Source organism: Pseudophryne corroboree, chromosome 3 (assembly GCF_028390025.1).
Source record: "Pseudophryne corroboree isolate aPseCor3 chromosome 3, aPseCor3.hap2, whole genome shotgun sequence".
Classification (NCBI taxonomy): Eukaryota; Metazoa; Chordata; class Amphibia; order Anura; family Myobatrachidae; genus Pseudophryne; species Pseudophryne corroboree.
Window position 1 is genome coordinate 65,607,602 of NC_086446.1, and position 22,983 is coordinate 65,630,584.

General features: G+C 41.6%; 1 protein-coding gene across 1 annotated transcript in view; it reads right to left on the bottom strand.

The window, feature by feature from the left end:
- Positions 1–22,983, bottom strand: part of LOC135054734 (zinc finger protein OZF-like) — a 114,821-nt gene that overhangs the window by 33,599 nt on the left and 58,239 nt on the right. The gene's annotated exons all lie outside the window — the stretch shown is intronic.

A 22,983-nucleotide genomic window follows, 5' to 3' on the forward strand; every position in this document is an offset into this window, starting at 1 on the left:
ATTACCACAGGACCTGTGGTCAAGCAGCAAAGTAGATGTGGGTTTACTCCCAGTAACACCAGTGGCTATCAAATTGAAGCCCAATGTACAACCAGTTAAAATGAAACAGTATCCCCTAAACAGTGAACAGGTGGAAGCGATAGGGAAACAAATTGGGGATTATGTTAAGGCAGGGGTCCTTAAGACCTGCAGGTCCCCTTGGAATACGCCTCTGTTTCCCATTAAAAAGCGTTCCCAAATAAATGATAAGCCCTCTTATAAGCTTATTCATGACCTAAGGGAGGTCAACAAGAGGATGATCATAGATAGTCCTATTGTTCCTAACCCGCACACGCTTCTCAATCAGATTCCAACTAGTGCTACAGTATTCACTGTCCTTGAGCTTGCCAATGCATTTTTCAGTGTGCCCATTACTGCGGATAGTCAATTTCTGCTAGCCTTTACTTTTAACGGACAACAGTACTGCTGGACAAAATTGCCCCAGGGAGGAAAAGTAAGTCCCAGTGGATTTAGCGAGGCTATGGCATTGGTCCTTCAGGAATGGGCACCAGAAAATGCGTCCATAGTACTGATACAATATGTAGATGACCTACTTTTGTGTGCAGATGACAGACAGAAATGTGACCAGGATACATATTCTTTATTATTATTTTTACACAAAAAGAATTGCAAGGTATCCAAGGACAAGTTACAGTATGCACAGGACAAAATACAGTTTTTGGGTCATTGTATTTCTGCTAATGCTAAACACATTACTACAAAGAGGAGAAATGTAATTTCATCAGTTAAACCTCCTCAGACACTTAAACAGCTCAGATCCTTTTTAGGACTGATCACTTATTGCAGAGAGTGGATTGTAGGCGCATCACAGAAACTACAAGTGTTATATGATGCCCTAAAGGGACAAAATGCACAAGGTGCATTACTCATGACACAAGAACAGCTAGATGCTTTTTGTCAGCTAAAAACAGACATAATATCAGCACCAGCATTAGGACTTCCTGATTATGCAAGGCCTTTCAATTTGTTTTGTTGTGAAATTTCAGGCCATGCGCAAGGAATATTAACGCAGGTACATGGTGACAAACAGCGACCCCTAGCGTATTATTCAGTACAGTTAGACCCAGTCATACGGGCAGCACCAACATGTGTCAAGTCAGTAGCAGAGTTATTGTTAGACAAAGCTGCTGATATTGTTCTGGGTCATCCCTTAACTGTACAGGTGCCTCACTCAGTGACTGAAATTCTGAACCAAGTGCAGACTAAACATTTATCTGCTGCTAGACTAACCAAATATGAAGTAGCATTGCTCACACCATCCAATGTCACTATCAAACATTGTACTTCTTTGAACCTAGCTACATTATTGCCGCTGGTTTCAAAAGAGGGGAATGGTGCGAGTGATGATGAAATGACAGTGACAGGCACAGAAAACCAATCAAATTTTTCAATTTCTATACACGATCAAGAACATGATTGTATAGAGTTAATGAATCTTGAAACCGCAAGTACACCAGAAATACAGGAACATCCTCTACTAAATGCAGACTTACATTTATTTGTGGATGGCTCCAGTTACTATGTGGATGGGGAACCTCATACAGGTTTTGCAGTTACCACAGAGACAGACATCTTAATACAGGAACCCTTGCCATCAGGTAGTTCAGCAAAGGAGGCAGAACTTAGGGCACTGATAGCAGCCTGTATTTATGCTGATGGTCAAACAGTTAACGTTTATACAGACTCAAGGTACTGCTTTGGTATTGCCCATGACTATGCAGTTATCTGGAAGAGCAGAGATTTTATAGGTTCTTCAGGAAAACCAATAAAACATGCAGACTGTATTAGGGCATTATTTGCTGCCTTTCAATTGCCAAAGAAATTAGCAGTTATAAAGGTCAAAGCGCACACTAAAGAGGATACTGCAGAGGTAAGAGGAAACTCTCTACCTGATCAGGCTGCAAAAGCTGCAGCAGTCCAGCCTCTGCCAGACACTCAGGTGATGTTAACTGTCACACCAGAGTCATTAGACTTACAGTTATTGTGCAAATTACAAGCACAGGCCTCAGGCAAGGAGAAAAAGGATTGGGAAAAATTAGGTGGGCGAATACACGGTGACAGATGGATGGTGGAAAACCGTATCTGTTTACCACGCTCACTTTACCCAGTCTTAGCACAAATATTGCATGGAAAAACGCACCAATCCAGAGATGCAATGGTGAGGATTCTAAACCAGCATTGGGTAGCACCAGGTTTCACACAAGCAGCACAGGCTTATGTTGCAGGGTGTGTAACTTGTGCTCTACACAACCCAGGAAAGGTTGTGAAGGTACCAGCAAAAAGTACCCCACAAACTTGCTACCCCTTTCAGAGATTACAAATAGACTTTATCCAGTTACCTAAATGTTCTGGGTATGAAAATGTACTTGTGTGCAAAGACCTATTCTCAAATTGGGTTGAAGCTTGGCCTTGTAGAGCAGCAAATGCCAAGACAGTTGCAAAGAAGCTAATGCAAGAAGTAATATGCACGTTTGGAGTACCTGAAGTTATTGAAAGTGACAGAGGTACTCATTTTACAGGAGAGATATTGGGCAAAATTTTATCTGATTTAGGGGTTACCCAGGCCTTCCACACAGCTTATCATCCGCAAAGCAGTGGTCACGTGGAACGCACGAACTATACCCTAAAATTAAAGCTACAGAAATTAGTAGGAGAAACAAGTAAAACGTGGTTAGAATGCTTGCCCATAGCTCTTTTCTCAGTCAGAAATACTCCTAGTGGAAAGCATAGGTTAACACCGTATTAAATCCTTTTTGGCACTGCAGCTAGGACAGGCTGTTATTTGCCACAACAATTGCAACATGAGCATGGTGATTTAGCTCAGTATGTAATACATATACAACAACAACTAACCAAAATGCACGACAAAGTTTTTGGTTCTATTCCAGATCCTAATAAGTCACAGGAAACGCATGAGCTGAAGCCAGGTGATTGGGTGGTCACTAAGAAACACGTAAGAAAGTCTCTAGAACCCAGATTTGAAGGTCCATTCCAAGTCCTGTTGACGACAGCCACGTCGGTCAAATTGTATAGAAGGGATTCGTGGGTACATGCATCACATTGCAAGAAAGTGACAAAGGAAGTATTATCCAATCACGATACACAAGCAGAATGTACAGATATCATCTCATAAGCGCCAGACCAGACATGGGTCTGTGGGCATGTATAATGTGTTATTCAGTTCTTATTGTTGGCATGGTTATCCTTATATGGTCATTAATACTTGATCCATACTATTATGAGGAGTCACGTGACAGGGCCATAGATGGAACCATACCAAGGGTAATGACACAAAGGGAAATATAAATGAATCAGGAATCCTCCCTATTTTATTAAAAATGTCTACTGTTATGACTTCACCAAATACTCCAGTAAATGCATATAAACCTAGAAGACACAGATCAGTAGATACAATAAGGAACAACTGTGAGCAAAAGACAGCAGTAGAAGAGTGTATTTGCAGGTATTGTGGGCCTTATTCAGAGGCAACATGCGAAGAGTGGTGCAAGGGTGACCCCTCGCACACGGTACTATACACACCCTCTCGATACCTACCATACATTACTGGGTAAAGGTGCAAACCTCACAGATTGTTGGATTTGCAGTCATGTCCCAAGAGGACAAGGAAATGTAGGATTTGTCCCAGTGCCCGTCACATATGACATGGTCAAAAATCGTGGTTGTGAAGAACACACTGCACCCCCTTATGATATGACCAAAGCTCCAGCTTTAATAGTAAAAATTTATAATTTTACTAAAGAACAACAGGTAGTGTGTATAAATAAATCTGTAGGAAAAAAAAACAGCCAAACGATGGGCAGGATGAAAACCTGATGAAGGGACTGATCTTCCTGGAATAAAATTCTTGGGGGCCACCACAGGCTGTACACACATATTAGATATAGATAATCCAAAATACTTTTGGGCCATAATAGCAAAAATGGTAGGGGTAAATGTCTCTGAAGCATGGGACCGATTTCAGGAAAGGATAATAGGAGAGGAATATCCTTGTGACCTTTTGAACGAAGCAATAATATATGCATTGTGGGATGAGCCATACACTTTACCTAGTGGGATCTATTACATCTGTGGTAGACGGGCTTATAAATGGTTATCATACAATGCCTTTGGAATATGTTTTATAGGTACACTCATTCCTGATGTAGTTACATTAGATCATGGGAATATGAAAGAACAATTTACATCCGAGGTAACACCCCCAGGCCAAAAGTTGACCAAACGTGAAGTCAAGACAATAAGCAAGAAATATAAGCATCTCTTTACTCTAAGTACAGGTTACAAACTAGGATTGGGTTTTGGAAACATAATTACATTTGGTACGTGGGGATCCACTGCAAATCAGAAAATGATCCAGGCCTTGGGGGATATAATTGATAATATCACTGAAATATATGAAAGTACCTTAAGGTATATTGGACATGAGCTCCAATCGGTCCGAACAGAACTTATTCAGCACCGCATGATTCTTGATTACCTTACAGCAGCTTCTGCAGGCTATTGTGTCACATTACAAACTGTATATGGAGTTAAGTGTTGTACTTATATAACTAATGATACTCACCCAGAAGATATTATTGATGAAAAGATGAATGAAGTAATACAGTTGAAAAAGCAGTTCGCTATTGACCATAACTACACCAGTGTAATTCCAGACTCATACTTTTCTTGGCTTTCATGGTTAAATCCTAACAACTGGTTCCAGGGCATAGGAGGATGGATAGCAGGAATATTGTCCATTATTGCCAAAATGCTTGCTTTGCTATTAGTAATCTATATTGTTGTAAGGATTATTATGTGGATAATACAAAAGATACTTACACAAAGATCTTTTTCTGTTCAAGGTATTTCTGAAACTGGAAAATCACAACCGATTTAACTGGAACTTCTGGGAGACACCACCATATACAACTCCACTTCATTCTACTGTGATACCTGCCACACCAGATACACAGAAGCTTCCAGCTGTCCCTATTGCTATGATGATGTGATCTAAAGGAACATTGCTGTCACAACATGAAGTTATTAACATTTTCAAGGACTATGAACATTATAATAATCTCATCTTGAGAAACCGCTTCTCTTTTGTGAACTTTCTCTTGTGGTTAGGAATAAGAGGATAGGGAACATTGGTTCTACCCGAGCATAGGGATGTTGAATGGACTAGCCCATGCCTGGAGTGCCCTTATGGTACATCAGTCGTGAAAGTAGGTGTCCCTATAGAATCAATGACCAGGTAAAGGAAGGGTAAAATAAAATTAGAAACAAAGAGGGAAAGTTGATAAAGATGGAAGCCATATTTGTTCATAGGACTCCATTTTATAACTGACATCTTACAAACTGTTTCAAATTGTTTTTCAGCTTAGAACTGACACAGGAAAGAGTATAGACCTGTACTTTGTTTGAACCCATATTGTGAAGCTATGACCTTTATCTAAGATATACTTTCCTTGCACAAAATATATTGTCAGCAGCTAAATGTGAAGGCTTCAAAGGCATTTGTCAGTTTGCGGTATAACAGGAATGGAAGCAGAACCAGACATATGTAGATTATGAGTTTAACAAAAGTCCCCTGTTGCCCCACATAAAACCGCAAACTGGAATTATAGCGTTGCTAAGAAGATAGGAGTTTATTAACCAATAGGATAAGAAAAGTATGTTAACCAATAGAATTAAAGAGATCATTAACCAATAGGATTATGTCTTGTGTAAGGAAGCTACGCCACTGTATGCAAATATGTACCTCTTTATAATGTAATGTTTTCAGGAAATAAAGCAGCTCCGCACTATTATTCCTCACTGAACACACGTGGCTAGTTAAAACCATATAGTAAAGTATAGTGAAATAAGTGAAAAAGACAAGAAAAATTGCATGAATAAAGAAATTGTTAAAACCAAGGCTGTGTGTCGTCTTTTTATTTTTTATATAATTGTATTCACTTGCACTCACAATGGGGCAGATGTATAAATTGGAGAAGGCATAAGGAAGTGATAAACCAGTGATAAGCGCAGGGTAATAATGTATATTTACATATTGGAGCTGATTGGCTGGTGCGTTATCACCTTGCACTTATCACTTCTCCAGGTTATTACATCTGCCCCACTGTGATATCTGGTTGTTAGCATTCCAGCTATAAGCTTTTACTTCCTTATCTCGTGCAGACACTGATATATTGTGGAATTCTTTAATCAATTTGTTTATATTATAGGAATTGTATTGATAAGAAATATTAAATCACTTTAGTGTGTGTGTATTCGTCATCATTACATGTAGAACATGTTGTTTCAGGGAGACTGGGGATTTAAAGTTACTCCTTTCCCCATTCATATAAATGACAAGGCAGCTGCTCAGCAGTATACAGATGACAAATGACTCCTCACAAATGTAACAGATAAATGACTCCGATGGTGCTGCTATACAAAGTGTCAAATAGTCGTTACTTTACAGCAGAGTCGTGGCTCTGTATCAATGCCACTACCATATCGTAATGCAACACATCTCATAAATCTTTGTATTATTACATAATGGGGAATTTCCCTTTTATATATATACGTATAAACACAGTTATCATATGTTGGAATTTATTATCAGATCCTCTTCAGGGACTACACGCAGGGGACAGCATAGATTGTTTCTAATAGTGCCCTTATATTTCCCTCTACAAAAAGTATTCAGTGAAAAATGATAAACAATTATTACATCACACACTGCATTTATTATACCTCAATGAGTCCCCACAGAGGTGCACTTTATACATACACATATACGGGTTTAGATAGATGAGTTTAATAGGTAGAGTTACCATTGTTAATTCTCTTTCTGCAAGGTAAGAGTTCCACAGGAAACATTGGGGTGTAGAGTGGATCTTGATCCAGAGGCACCAACAGGCTACAGTTTTAGGCTGTCCCAGGATGCACTGGGGCTTCCTCTATAACCACACTTCCAGGCACTGTGAGCTCAGTTTCGTTAACCAGTCCAATGTAGGAGCAGGTAAAAGAGAAGGCAGATGTTAGTCACATAGAACCACATTCTCATGACAGGAGAAGGGACCAGCAGCGGCTATTGCCATACAAACCCATAGAAGCTAGGTGCATCAGGGTAGGCGCCCTGTGGAACCCAGTGTACCATGCAGAAAGAGAGTTAACAATGGTAAGTCTACAATAAATCTCCTTTCCTGCAGCGGGGTACACTGTGTTCCACAGGAAACATCAGGGATGTCGTAAAGCACTTACTTAAGGGAGGGGACGCATCTTAGCAGGTATGAGAACCCGGCGTCCAAAGGAAGCATCCTGGGTAGCAGAAGTATCAAAGGCATAGAACCTAATGAACTTGTTCACTGAGAACCATGTAGCCACCTTGCACAATTGTTCTGCAGATGCGCCACAGCGGGCCGACCCAAGAAGGTCCAACAGACCGAGTAGAATGGGCTTTAATAGCAGCAGGAGCAGGAAGTCCAGCCTGCGCATAAGCTTGTGCAATCACCATTCTAATCCATCTGGCCAAGGTTTGCTTATTCGCAGGCCAGCCACGTTTGTGGAAACCAAACAGTACAAAAAGGGTATCTGACCTCCTGACAGAGGCAGTCCTCTCCACATATATATGGAGAGCCCTTACCACATCCAAAGACTGCTCTTTGGAGGATATGTCAGAAGAGATAAAGGCCTGGACAACAATCTCTTGGATAAGGTGAAAAGATTACACCACCTTAGGTAGTAGAGAAAGGCCACTTTTCCGTCAAAGTGACAGTTGCCACACCCCTTTCTCCTGGGGAACGCCCCCTTTAATATTAAATTATAGTGTTTGATATCGCTTTTATATAAAATGTAATATAAAATTTATAGAGTTCGATATTAAAATGTATTAAAAGATAATGGCTTTGAAAAGAGTGTCACGTACCAGTCAGTACAAAAAAGCCATAATAAAAAGTGTGTGCATAAAAAAGTGGTAAAAGAGGGGACAGCACTAAATAAAAGACAAGCATAACAATTAGAATGGTGTGTTCTACCTATATATAGCTGGAATTTAAAGGATGGATAAAGGAGAACGTTTATTTATAAAAATGGTGCTATTTCATAGCCCTCGTTGTGTCCATTGGGAGTCATAGTGTTCAGAGTGAAAATCCAATACATCTCACGTTGTGAGAGTTTTTTTAGAAGGTCACCACCTCGTGGACCCAGTTTCACATGTTCTATTGCTTTAAAGGTTAGAGTATCTGTATTTGAGCCGTGTGCCGTAGCAAAATGTCTAGAAAGGGGGTGGCTTTCAATTCTGTTCTTGACGTTCCTCACGTGCTCTTGGATTCGCAATTTTAGTGTTCTCTTTGTCTTCCCTATATATTTCAAATGGCATCCGCATTCAATCATATATATCACCGATGATGTATTGCAGTTGATGAAATCATTAATTTTGAACTCTTTCGTATTGTTACTATTGTGAAACATTCTCCGGTTTGGATGAACGAATTTGCACATATTGCAGTGCCCACATTTGTACATGCCAGTACATTTCGGAAGGCCTGTGGGAATGCTGTGTGTGCACCTTAGCATACTTGGTGCTAAAATTTCTTTCAGGTTTTGCGCCTTTCTGAAAATAATTTCTGGACGTTCAGGGAGCAGTTCTTTAAGTACTGGGTCCATTTTTAAAATGTGCCAGTGTTTAGAGAGCACTTTCCTAATTTTTATTTCATCACTGTTGTATTTTGTGATAAATGGAGCACACATTTTCTTTTTATCACCCTTCAATGTCTTTTTCGGTTTTAGTATTTCCTCTCTGTTTAGGTTCGCACCTCTTTCGACCGCTTCATTAATAATATGATCCGGGTATCCTCTTTCTTTAAATCGTTTGGCGTAGATTCGGGACTGTTCCGTGAAGGTCTCTGCAGTACTGCAGTTCCTTCTAATCCTGTACATCTGTGACTAGGGGATGTTATTTTTCCAGTTGTGAGTATGGCCACTCCTATAGTGTAGGTAACTATTCGTATCTACTGGTTTAATGAAGTTCTTAGTGATTATCTTATCTCCATCATGCGATAGAATTAAATCTAGAAATTCTACTTCAGTTTTGTTGGTGGTGCAGGTGAATTTCAGGTTAAAATCATTATTTTGGATGCATTTCATAAATTCACTGAAATCATCCTCGTCTCCATTCCAAATTAAAATGATATCGTCAATACACCGTTTGTAAAAGCAGATATTGTTCTTGAACTGGCAATTTCCATAAATTAATTCCTTCTCCCACATTCCCATCAGAATATTCGCATAACTTGGTGCGAAAACCGTACCCATAGCTGTGCCGCAGGTCTGAAGGTAAAATGTGTCCATGAATTTAAAATAATTATGTGTTAAAATAAACTCAATAAGTATGCAGATAAAATCACGATGTTCCCTTGTTATATTTAAATCTGTCTCAAGGATTTCACGGCAAGCTGCAAGTCCTTTTTCATGTGTAATGCTTGTATAGAGTGACTGTACGTCAATCGTGGTCCATAAAAAATTATTTTCCCACTTAAAATCTTTTAACAGGTTTAAAACACTCGTTGTGTCCTTCAAGAAGGAAGGCAAGTTCTGAACATGTGGTTTTAGAAACACATCGACATATTCGGATAGATGTGCGGTTAGTGAATCTATCCCCGCTATGATATGCCTGCCAGGTGGTGATGTCAAGCTCTTATGGATCTTGGGGAGGTGGTACATAATTGGGATAATCGGATTGTTATTCAGGAGGTATTCATATTCGTCTTTCGAGATTATGCTTTTGTAGAATGCTGGGGTCAGTACTTCCCTGAGTTTCTCGATGAATTCCTCCGTTGGATCCCTCGGTTGTGGTTTGTACGAAGAAGTATCGTTTAGTAATTGTTGTGCTTCTTTGATATAAGCTTCCTTATCTTGTATTACCAATCCTCCCCCTTTATCAGCCGGTCTCAAAACAATGGTCTCGATCTCCCTCAGTTCTTTCAGTGCATGTTTCTCATGGTTGGTCAGGTTGTATTTCTTTACATTGAATTCGTGAGATGTATTGGATTTTCACTCTGAACACTATGACTCCCAATGGACACAACGAGGGCTATGAAATAGCACCATTTTTATAAATAAAAGTTCTCCTTTATCCATCCTTTAAATTCCAGCTATATATAGGTAGAACACACCATTCTAATTGTTATGCTTGTCTTTTATTTAGTGCTGTCCCCTCTTTTACCACTTTTATATGCACACACTTTTTATTATGGCTTTTTTGTACTGATTTGTTCCTGATGTCTGTCAATAATCTGTGGGGATTACCCCCGGAATCTGTGTACTATAGCACCAATATATGTGGTACATACAGATATTTCCGAAGCCCTCCTCAATATTAGAATATATCCCTAATAATGTTTTAACTATATGATAACCTATTTGGGTCATGCGCTTGTTATATACCAAGATATATGTGGTATACGTATATGTATGCCTTTTCTACTATTGATTTTAAGAAGTGTTCTCCATTGTCCATGATCTGTATTTTCCTCTACATGTATATTTATGTATGTATTTATACTCAATTTTTATACATATATTTTCTAATTTATTTATTTTTATATTTATTTACTTATACCTATGTCTATATTGCCTGTTGTCCTCATATTATTAATTAGCTGCTAAAAGCTCTGTCAAATTACTTATGGCACAATAGCCTTCCACACAAATGAAACACATGTGGTGTGTTTACATATGCTAATGAGCCATCCGGCCGGAAAAGCTCCTCTCCATTGGACCCTGCCGCTTACGACTGCCGGGCTATTTCAGGGCGGATACGAACGAGTGCGGTACGTCACTTCCGGCGGAGACGCACTTCCGCCGGAAGTCATTCGCCGAACAGCGCTGAATGTTAACAGGCCACTGTGTCAGACACCAATGGTTCTGGTTTACATAAACCAACTACAACACACGCTGTGGCTACTAGATAGCCAATACTGCTCACCCAGGACACCACTTTACCAATTCTGTATTATTTCTTAGTACTTCCGGTTCCGCCGATGACGCGGACCGGAAGTAATTTGCATAATGCACAGCTCATTGATGCAGGTATAAATAAGACCTCAATAAAGTATGATAGAATCTCCTGATGAAGCCCCAAAATGGGCGAAATGCGTTGAGAGAGTGACTTGCTGATTTGCTGACCTACTGAGTTACTTGCTGATTTGCTGACCTACTTCTGCCGACAAATTTGTCAATTAAGCTAAGCTATTTATTTCTTATATACCTTTTGTTTACTTAATAAATATTTTTTTGGGATATAAAGTGGTGACTGAAGCATTGATATATTGTCCTAAGGCTATCCTATGACCACATCCCTCTGAAAAGGACCAAGATAAACACACCAATACTGATATGCACGAATCATTATTTTATCTGGTACGCATGTAACCTTATGTGATATACTAAATTTGACCTCACTTACTGAGTAATTACTACGCTATATAGCGATTCCTTGTCTCCTGACTCTATATAGATTCCGACAGAGACTTGGACTTAAAAGACCAGGGGATCGACAGGCACTGTGTCAAGCCGTAATCCGGTACACAATATTATTCTTGCGTGTGACGAAAATTTCACTAAAGGATACTACACTATAGGCGCTCTGTTGTTTCTTCCTCTATTTTCAGATTTCCGTTTGGGCCACGAATACCTAGTGGCACATTTTGAAGAACTGAGCAGCCACCCGATAAAACGGGGAGAGTGTGGACTGTTGGTTAATCAATCCTTGAACTAGTTGAACAAAACTTACTTACTGGACTGGTCATTTGACCTATTTATTTTTGACTGCAGATTGCACTTTTACAGTGAGATTTTACGCACAAATTTGACGAGCGCACTGATTCACTCATTTATAATATTTATTGCTATTCTTGGTATTCGTGATTAGAGCAGCTGTCTATTTTTTTATTAATCTTACTGTATATAAGGAAAATGCTACGTTTGTGTGGGTTAAACAAAAAAAGGTCCGACTTATGTCAACAGGTGTTTAATGAGGAAAAATCCTTAAACAGGGTGGTGGTAACCGACAATATAGATTCCCTTTTTTGGGACATAGAAAAAACCCTGATAAAAGAAATAAAAATATGGTGGGATATAAAAGGGTTGGAACACTACCTTACAGTAGACAGAATCCCGAGAGGCCTTAGGCTCCTCAAGAATCCTACATTTGGTACTGACAGACAGGCATTTATGGAAGAATGGGATAAAATCCTCCATGACTGCTCGATTAATCTTATGAAGCTAATTGTAAAAGAAAAGAAGACAGAGCTTGCAGATATAGAGGAACTGCTGAAAAATAAAGACGGCAATTTGAGCAAACATAAGGATAATGAGGAATTTAGAAACAATGAAAAAGTCCTAAATAAGAAATTGGAAAAAATTGAGGAAGAGGTGCTCAAAAACAAAGAACACAAGTTCCTGAGAGACAGAAAGGATTATGAAAACGATAAAGTAAATAAATGGACCAGAAATACAACCCAAGACAGAGGAAGAGGTAGACTACAAAGTAGATCGAAGGATCAAAGCTGGAATCGGACTAAACAAAGACACAGATCTACCTCTTTCAAAGGAACCCGTCCAAGACAAAATTCATATAGAGGAGGAAGTCGTTATACAGTCCTTGATCGTCCCTCAACTAGTACAGCACAAGAAGAAGCACATGAGGACAGTTTTTTAGGCCACAGACAAGCGAGACCACACAGAGACAAGGAATACCAGGAAAAAATCAAAGAAAATATCTACCATGCGTCTCCATTAAAAAGAAGGTTACAAGAAGGGGAAAGAGAGGAGGAAGAAAACCCCAGAAAAAGAAACTCCCGATAACCGATCCCAAAGATAAAGGCATTTTCAATCTTTCTTCCCACAGTTTAACACAACCACAGATATCCCTACTTAGTAAAGGGATTACATTCGCTCCTACACATAAACCGGATACATTTCAAATGTTTATTGACTTAAACAAGTATGTGCGGAATCTAACCCTCAAGAGACATTTTGCAAGGAGAGACAATGCTATCCTTGCGAACTATAATCCTACCAAATCAGGCCTCAAACCCCCATCAAAGTTTTACCCTCTAGAGTCTAAGGGTTCGCACATCAACATTTTTTATGCTCTAGTTAAAAAGGATTTGATTGATGGAGAGGAATTCAATGTAAAGAAATACAACCTGACCAACCATGAGAAACATGCACTGAAAGAACTGAGGGAGATCGAGACCATTGTTTTGAGACCGGCTGATAAAGGGGGAGGATTGGTAATACAAGATAAGGAAGCTTATATCAAAGAAGCACAACAATTACTAAACGATACTTCTTCGTACAAACCACAACCCAGGGATCCAACGGAGGAATTCATCGAGAAACTCAGGGAAGTACTGACCCCAGCATTCTACAAAAGCATAATCTCGAAAGACGAATATCAATACCTCCTGAATAACAATCCGATTATCCCAATTATGTACCACCTCCCCAAGATCCATAAGAGCTTGACTTCACCACCTGGCAGGCCTATCATAGCGGGGATAGATTCACTAACCGCACATCTATCCGAATATGTCGATGTGTTTCTAAAACCACATGTTCAGAACTTGTCTTCCTTCTTGAAGGACACAACGAGTGTTTTAAACCTGTTAAAAGATTTTAAGTGGGAAAATATTTTTTTTATGGACCACGATTGACGTACAGACACTCTATACAAGCATTACACATGAAAAAGGACTTGCAGCTTGCCGTGAAATCCTTGAGACAGATTTAAATATAACAAGGGAACATCGTGATTTTATCTGCACCCTTAGTGAGTTTATTTTAACACATAATTATTTTAAATTCATGGACACATTTTACCTTCAGACCTGCGGCACAGCTATGGGTACGGTTTTCGCACCAAGTTATGCGAATATTCTGATGGGAATGTGGGGGAAGGAATTCATTTATGGAAATTGCCAGTTCAAGAACAATATCTGCTTTTACAAACGGTATATTGACGATATCATTTTAATTTGGAATGGAGACGAGGATGATTTCAGTGAATTTATGAAATACATCCAAAATAATGATTTTAACCTGAAAATCACCTGCACCACCAACAAAACTGAAGTAGAATTTCTGGATTTAATTCTATCGCATGATGGAGATAAGATAATCACTAAGAACTTCATTAAACCAGTAGATACGAAGTTACCTACACTATAGGAGTGGCCATACTCACAACTGGAAAAATAACATCCCCTATTCACAGATGTACAGGATTAGAAGGAACTGCAGTACTGCAGAGACCTTCACGGAACAGTCCCGAATCTACGCCAAACGATTTAAAGAAAGAGGATACCCGGATCATATTATTAATGAAGCTGTCGAAAGAGGTGCGAACCTAAACAGAGAGGAAATACTAAAACCGAAGGAGACATTGAAGGGTGATAAAAAGAAAATGTGTGCTCCATTTATCACAAAATACAACAGTGATGAAATAAAAATTAGGAAAGTGCTCTCTAAACACTGGCACATTTTAAAAATGGACCCAGTACTTAAAGAACTGCTCCCTGAACGTCCAGAAATTATTTTCAGAAAGGCACAAAACCTGAAAGAAATTTTAGCACCAAGTATGCTAAGGTGCACACACAGCATTCCCACAGGCCTTCCGAAATGTACTGGCATGTACAAATGTGGGCACTGCAATATGTGCAAATTCGTTCATCCAAACCGGAGAATGTTTCACAATAGTAACAATACGAAAGAGTTCAAAATTAATGATTTCATCAACTGCAATACATCATCGGTGATATATATGATTGAATGCGGATGCCATTTGAAATATATAGGGAAGACAAAGAGAGCACTAAAATTGCGAATCCAAGAGCACGTGAGGAACGTCAAGAACAGAATTGAAAGCCACCCCCTTTCTAGACATTTTGCAACGGCACACGGCTCAAATACAGATACTCTAACCTTTAAAGCAATAGAACATGTGAAACTGGGTCCACAAGGTGGTGACCTTCTAAAAAAACTCTCACAACGTGAGATGTATTGGATTTTCACTCTGAACACTATGACTCCCAATGGACACAACGAGGGCTATGAAATAGCACCATTTTTATAAATAAAAGTTCTCCTTTATCCATCCTTTAAATTCCAGCTATATATAGGTAGAACACACCATTCTAATTGTTATGCTTGTCTTTTATTTAGTGCTGTCCCCTCTTTTACCACTTTTTTATGCACACACTTTTTATTATGGCTTTTTTTGTACTGATTTGTTCCTGATGTCTGTCAAAAATCATTACCAATAATCTCTGGGGATTACCCCCGGAATCTGTGTACTATAGCACCAATATATGTGGTACATACAGATATTTCCGAAGCCCTCCTCAATATTAGAATATATCCCTAATAATGTTTTAACTATATGATAACCTATTTGGGTCATGCGCTTGTTACCAAGATATATGTGGTATACGTATATGTATTCCTCTTCTACTATTGATTTTAAGAAGTGTTCTCCATTGTCCATGATCTGTATTTTCCTCTACATGTATATTTATGTATGTATTTATACTCAATTTTTATACATATATTTTCTAATTTATTTATTTTTATATTTATTTACTTATACCTATGTCTATATTGCCTGTTGTCCTCATATTATTAATTAGCTGCTAAAAGCTCTGTCAAATGACTTATGGCACAATAGCCTTCCACACAAATGAAACACATGTGGTGTGTTTACATATGCTAATGAGCCATCCGGCCGGAAGAGCTCCTCTCCATTGGACCCTGCCGCTTACGACTGCCGGGCTATTTCAGGGCGGATACGAACGAGTGCGGTACGTCACTTCCGGCGGAGACGCACTTCCGCCGGAAGTCATTCACCGAACAGCGCTGAATGTAAACAGACCACTGTGTCAGACACCAGTGGTTCTGGTTTACATAAACCAACTACAACACACGCTGTGGCTACTAGATAGCCAATACTGCTCACCCAGGACACCACTTTACCAATTCTGTATTATTTCTTAGTACTTCCGGTTCCGCCGATGACGCGGACCGGAAGTAATTTGCATAATACACAGCTCATTGATGCAGGTATAAATAAGACCTCAATAAAGTATGATAGAATCTCCTGATGAAGCCCCAAAACGGGCGAAACGCGTTGAGAGAGTGACTTGCTGATTTGCTGACCTACTGAGAGAGTTACTTGCTGATTTGCTGACCTACTTCTGCCGACAAATTTGTCAATTAAGCTAAGCTATTTATTTCTTATATACCTTTTGTTTACTTAATAAATCAGTTTTTTTGGATATAAAGTGGTGACTGAAGCATTGATATATTGTCCTAAGGATATCCTATGACCACATCCCTCTGAAAAGGACTGAGATAAACACACCAATACTGATATGCACGAATCATTATTTTATCTTGTACGCATGTAACCTCTTGTGATATACTAAATTTGACCCCACTTACTGAGTAATTACTACGCTATATAGCGATTCCTTGCCTCCTGACTCTATATAGATTCCGACAGAGACTTGGACTTAAAAGACCAGGGCATCGACAGGCACTGTGTCAAGTCGTAATCCGGTACACAATATTATTCTTGCGTGTGACGAAAATTTCACTAAAGGATACTACACTATAGGCGCTCTGTTGTTTCTTCCTCTATTTTCAGATTTCCGTTTGGGCCTCGAATACCTAGTGGCACATTTTGAAGAACTGAGCAGCCACCCGATAAAACGGGGAGAGTGTGGACTGTTGGTTAATCAAACCTTGAACTAGTTGAACAAAACTTACTTACTGGACTGGTCATATGACCTATTTATTTTTGACTGCAGATTGCACTTTTACAGTGAGATTTTACGCACAAATTTGACGAGCGCACTGATTCACTAATTTATAATAAAGATATATATATATATATATCTTTTTTATTTAAAAGCACAATAGTTTAAATAGAAACAGCAACATGGATGTTGGCAATACAGGGTATAAGTCAAAAGCATCTGGTAATTATTAATGTACACAATGTGTTAATCTCTGCAAAAATAAGAATTTACTTACCGATAATTCTATTTCTAGTAGTCCGTAGTGGATGCTGGGGACTCCGTAAGGACCATGGGGAATAGCGGCTCCGCAGGAGTCTGGGCACATCTAAAGAAAGCTTTAGGACCACCTGGTGTGCACTGGCTCCTCCCCCTATGACCCTCCTCCAAGCCTCAGTTAGGATACTGTGCCCGGACGAGCGTACACAATAAGGAAGGATTTTGAATCCCGGGTAAGACTCATACCAGCCACACCAATCACACTGTACAACTTGTGATCTGAACCCAGTTAACAGCATGATAATAGAGGAGCCTCTAGAAAAGATGGCTCACTACAGCAATAACCCGAATTTTTTGGTAACAATAATTATGTACCAGTATTGCAGACAATCCGCATTTGGGATGGGCGCCCAGCATCCACTACGGACTACGAGAAATAGAATTATCGATAAGTAAATTCTTATTTTCTCTGACGTCCTAGTGGATGCTGGGGACTCCGTAAGGACCATGAGGATTATACCAAAGCTCCCAAACGGGCGGGAGAGTGCGGATGACTCTGCAGCACCAAATGAGAGAACTCCCGGTCCTCCTCAGCCAGGGTATTAATTTTGTAGAATTTACAAACGTATTTGCTCCTGACCAAGTAGCTGCTCGGCAAAGTTGTAAAGCCGAGACCCCTCGGGCAGCCGCCCAAGATGAGCCCACCTTCCTTGTGGAGTGGGCATTTACAGATTTTTCGCTGTGGCAGGCCTGCCACAGAATGTGCAAGCTGAATTGTATTACAAATCCAACGAGCAATAGTCTGCTTAGAAGCAGGAGCACCCAGCCTGTTGGGTGCATAAAGGATAAACAGCAAGTCAGATTTCCTGACTCCAGCCGTCCTGGAAACATATATTTTCAGGGCCCTGACAACGTCTAGCAACTTGGAGTCCTCCAAGTCCCTAGTAGCCGCAGGCACCACAATAGGTTGGATCAGGTGAAACGCTGAAACCACCTTAGGGAGAAACTGAGGACGAGTCCTCAATTCCGCCCTGTCCGAATGGAAAATCAGATAAGGGCTTTTACAGGATAAAGCCCCCAATTCTGACACGCGCCTGGCCCAGGCCAGGGCCAACAGCATGACCACTTTCCCTGTGAGATATTTTAACTCCACAGATTTAAGTGGGTCAAACCAATGTGACTTTTGGAACCCAAAACTACATTGAGATCCCAAAGTGCCACTGGAGGCACAAAAGGAGGCTGTATATGCAGTACCCCTTTTACAAACGTCTGAACTTCAGGGACTGAAGCTAGTTCTTTTTGGAAGAAAATTGACAGAGCCGAAATTTGAACCTTAATGGACCCCAATTTCAGGCCCATAGACACTCCTGTTTGCAGGAAATGTAGGAATCGACCCGGTTGAATTTCCTCCGTCGGGCCTTACTGGCCTCGCACCACGCAACATATTTTCGCCAAATGCGGTGATAATGTTTTGCGGTTACATCCTTCCTGGCTTTGATCAGGAAAGGGATGACTTCATCCGGAATGCCTTTTTTCCCTTCAGGATCCGGCGTTCAACCGCCACGCCGTCAAACGCAGCCGCAGTAAGTCTTGGAACAGACAGGGTCCTTGCTGGAGCAGGTCCCTTCTTAGAGGTAGAGGCCACGGATCCTCCGTGAGCATCTCTTGAAGTTCCGGTTACCAAGTCCTTCTTGGCCAATCCGGAGCCACGAATATAGTGCTTACTCCTCTCCATCTTATCAATCTCAGTACCTTGGGTATGAGAGGCAGAGGAGGGAACACATACACTGACTGGTACACCCCTGGTGTTACCAGAGCGTCTACAGCTATTGCCTGAGGGTCCCTTGACCTAGCGCAATACCTGTCGAGTTTTTCCCAACGGTTTATAATCATGTGGAAGACTTCTGGGTGAAGTCCCCACTCTCCCGGGTGGAGGTCGTGCTGAGGAAATCTGCTTCCCAGTTTTCCACTCCCGGAATGAATATTGCTGACAGCGTTATCACATGATTTTCCGCCCAGCGAAGAATCCTTGCAGCTTCTGCCATTGCCCTCCTGCTTCTTGTGCCACCCTGTCTGTTTACGTGGGTGACTGCCGTGATGTTGTCCGACTGGATCAACACCGGCTGACCTTGAAGCAGAGGTTCTTGCTAAGCTTAGAGCATTGTAAATGGCCCTTAGCTTCAGGATATTTATGTGAAGTGATGTCTCCAGGCTTGACCATAAGCCCTGGATATTCCTTCCCTGTGTGACTGCTCCCCAGCCTCGCAGGCTGGCATCCGTGGTCACCAGGACCCAGTCCTGAATGCCGAATCTGCGGCCCTCTAGAAGATGAGCACTCTGCAACCACCACAGGAGGGATACCCTTGTCCTTGGTGACAGGGTTATCCGCTGATGCATCTGAAGATGCGACCCGGACCCTTTGTCCAGTAAGTCCCACTGGAAAGTTCTTGCGTGGAATCTGCCGAATGGGATTGCTTCGTAGGAAGCCACCATTTTTACCCAGAACCCTTGTGCATTGATGCACTGAGACTTGGCTCAGTTTTAGGAGGTTCCTGACTAGCTCGGATAACTCCCTGGCTTTCTCTTCCGGGAGAAACACCTTTGTTCTGGACTGTGTCCAGGATCATCCCTAGGAACAGAAGACAAGTCGTCGGAACCAGCTGCGATTTTGGAATATTGAAAATCCAATCGTGCTGCCGCAACACTACCTGAGATAGTGCTACACCGACCTCCAACTGTTCCCTGGATCTTACCCTTATCAGGGAATCGTCCAAGTAAGGGATAACTAAAATTCCCTTCCTTTGAAGGAATATCATCATTTCGGCCATTACCTTGGTAAAGACCCGGGGTGCCGTGGACCATCCCTACGGCAGCGTCTGAACTGATAGTGACAGTTCTGTACCATAACCTGAGGTACCCTTGGTGAGAAGGGTAAATTTTGACCTGAAGGTAAGCATCCTTGATGTCCCGACATCATGTAGTCCCCTTCTTCCAGGTTCGCAATCACTGCTCTGAGTGACTCAATCTTGAATTTGAACCTCTGTATGTAAGTGTTCAAAGATTTTAGATTTTAGATTTAGAAACGGTCTCACCGAGCCGTCTGGCTTCGGTACCACAATAGTGTGGGATAATACCCCGTTCCCCGTTGCAGGAGGGGTACCTTGATTATCACCTGCTGGGAATACAGCTTGTGAATGGCTTCCAAAACTGCCTCCCTGTCAGAGGGAGACGTCGGTAAAACCGACTTTTGGAAACGGCGAGGGGGAGACGTCTCGAATTCCAATTTGTACCCCTGAGATATTAACTGAAGGATCCAGGGGTCTACTTGCGAGTGAGCCCACTGCGCACTGAAATTCATTGAGAACGGGCCCCCACCGTGCCTGAGCTTGTAAAGCCCTAGCGTCATACTGAGGGCTTGGCAGAGGCGGGAAAGGGTTTCTGTTCCTGTGAACTGGCTGATCTCTGCAGCCTTTTTCCTCTCCCTCTGTCACGAGCAGAAAAGAGGAACCTTTTGTCCGCTTGCCAACAAAGGACTGCGCCTGATAATACGGCGTCTTATTTTGAGAGGCGACCTGGGGTACAAACGTGGATATCCCAGCTGTTGCCGTGGCCACCAGGTCTGAAAGACCGACCCCAAATGTCCCCTTTTTAAGGCAATACTTCCAAATGCCGTTTGGAATCCGCATCACCTGACCACTTTATTGGTGGAATTGGACAACGCACTTATACTTGATGCCAGTCGGCAAATATTCCGCTGTGCATCATGCATGTATAGAAATGCATCTTTTAAATGTTCTATAGGCAATAATATACTGTCCTTATCTAGGATATCAATATTTCCAGTCAGGGAATCCGACCACGCCAACCCAGCACTGCACATCCAGGCTGAGGCGATTGCTGGTCGCAGTATAACACCATTATGTGTGTAAATACATTTTTGGATACCATCCTGCTTTTATCAGCAGGATCCTTAAGGGCGGCCATCTCAGGAGAGGGTAGAGCCCTTGTTCTTACAAGCGTGTGAGCGCCTTATCCCCCCTAGGGGGTGTTTCCCAACGCACCCTAACCTCTGGCGGGAAAAGGTATACTGCCAATAACTTTTTAGAAATTATCAATTGTTATCGGGGGAAACCCACGCATCATCACACACCTCATTTTATTTCTCAGATTCAGGAAAACTATAGGTAGTTTTTCCTCACCAAACATAATACCCCTTTTTGGTGGTACTCATATTATCAGAAATGTGTAAACATTTTCCATTGCCTCAATCATGTAACGTGTGGCCCTATTGGAAATCACGGTTGTCTCTTCACCGTCGACACAGGAGTCAGTATCCGTGTCGGCGTCTGTATCTGCCATCTGAGGTAATGGGCGCTTTAGAGCCCCTGACGGCCTATGAGACGTCTGGACATGCACAAGCTGAGTAGCCGGCTGTCTCATGTCAACCACTGTCTTTTATACAGAGCTGACACTGTTTCACGTAATTTTCAACAGTACATTCACTCAGGTGTCGACCCCCTAGGGGGTGACATCACCATTACAGACAATCTGCTCCGTCTCCACATCATTTTTCTCCTCATACATGTCGACACAAACGTACCGACACACAGCACACACACAGGGAATGCTCTGATAGAGGACAGGACCCCACTAACCCTTTGGGGAGACAGAGGGAGAGTTTGCCAGCACACACCAGAGCGCTATATATATATACAGGGATAACCTTATATAAGTGTTTTTCCCCTTATAGCTGCTGTATGTTTTAATACTGCGCCTAATTAGTGCCCCCCTCTCTTTTTTTAACCCTTTCTGTAGTGTAGTGACTGCAGGGGAGAGCCAGGGAGCTTCCCTCCAACTGAGCTGTGAGGGAAAATGGCGCCAGTGTGCTGAGGAGATAGGCTCCGCCCCTTTTCCGGCGGCCTTATCTCCCGTTTTTCTGTATATTCTGGCAGGGGTTAAATGCATCCATATAGCCCAGGAGCTATATGTGATGTATTTTTTGCCCATGTAAGGTATTTTTATTGTTTTATTGCGTCTCAGGGCGCCCCGCCCAGCGCCCTGCACCCTCAGTGACCGGAGTATGAAGTGTGCTGAGAGCAATGGCGCACAGCTGCGGTGCTGTGCGCTACCTTATTGAAGACAGGAACGTCTTCTGCCGCCGATTTTTCCGGACCTCTTCGCTCTTCTGGCTCTGTAAGGGGGCCGGCGGCGCGGCTCCGGGACCCATCCAGGCTGGACCTGTGATCGTCCCTCTGGAGCTAATGTCCAGTAGCCAAGAAGCCCAATCCACTCTGCACGCAGGTGAGTTCGCTTCTTCTCCCCTTAGTCCCTCGATGCAGTGAGCCTGTTGCCAGCAGGTCTCACTGAAAATAACAAACCTAATCTAAAACTTTCACCAAGAAGCTCAGGAGAGCCCCTAGTGTGCACCCTTCTCGTTCGGGCACAGAGATCTAACTGAGGCTTGGAGGAGGGTCATAGGGGGAGGAGCCCGTGCACACCAGGTGGTCCTAAAGCTTTCTTTAGATGTGCCCAGACTCCTGCGGAGCCGCTATTCCCCATGGTCCTTACGGAGTCCCCAGCATCCACTAGGACGTCAGAGAAAGAGCATTAGCACCACCTACAGGTCTATGTATTTACTCAAAATGACATCTTAATGTTAAGCAGTGCTGTAACAAGCCAGTGTGTGATTATATATATATATATATATATGAATTATTTTTTTTTAATTTTTAACTATAGGTTAAATAGAAACATCAACATGAATGTTGGGAATACAGGGCATAAGAAGTTGGGGGGAAAAACGTGACAAACATTACACATAGTTCATACTGCACATTACAACTGAACAATAGGCACG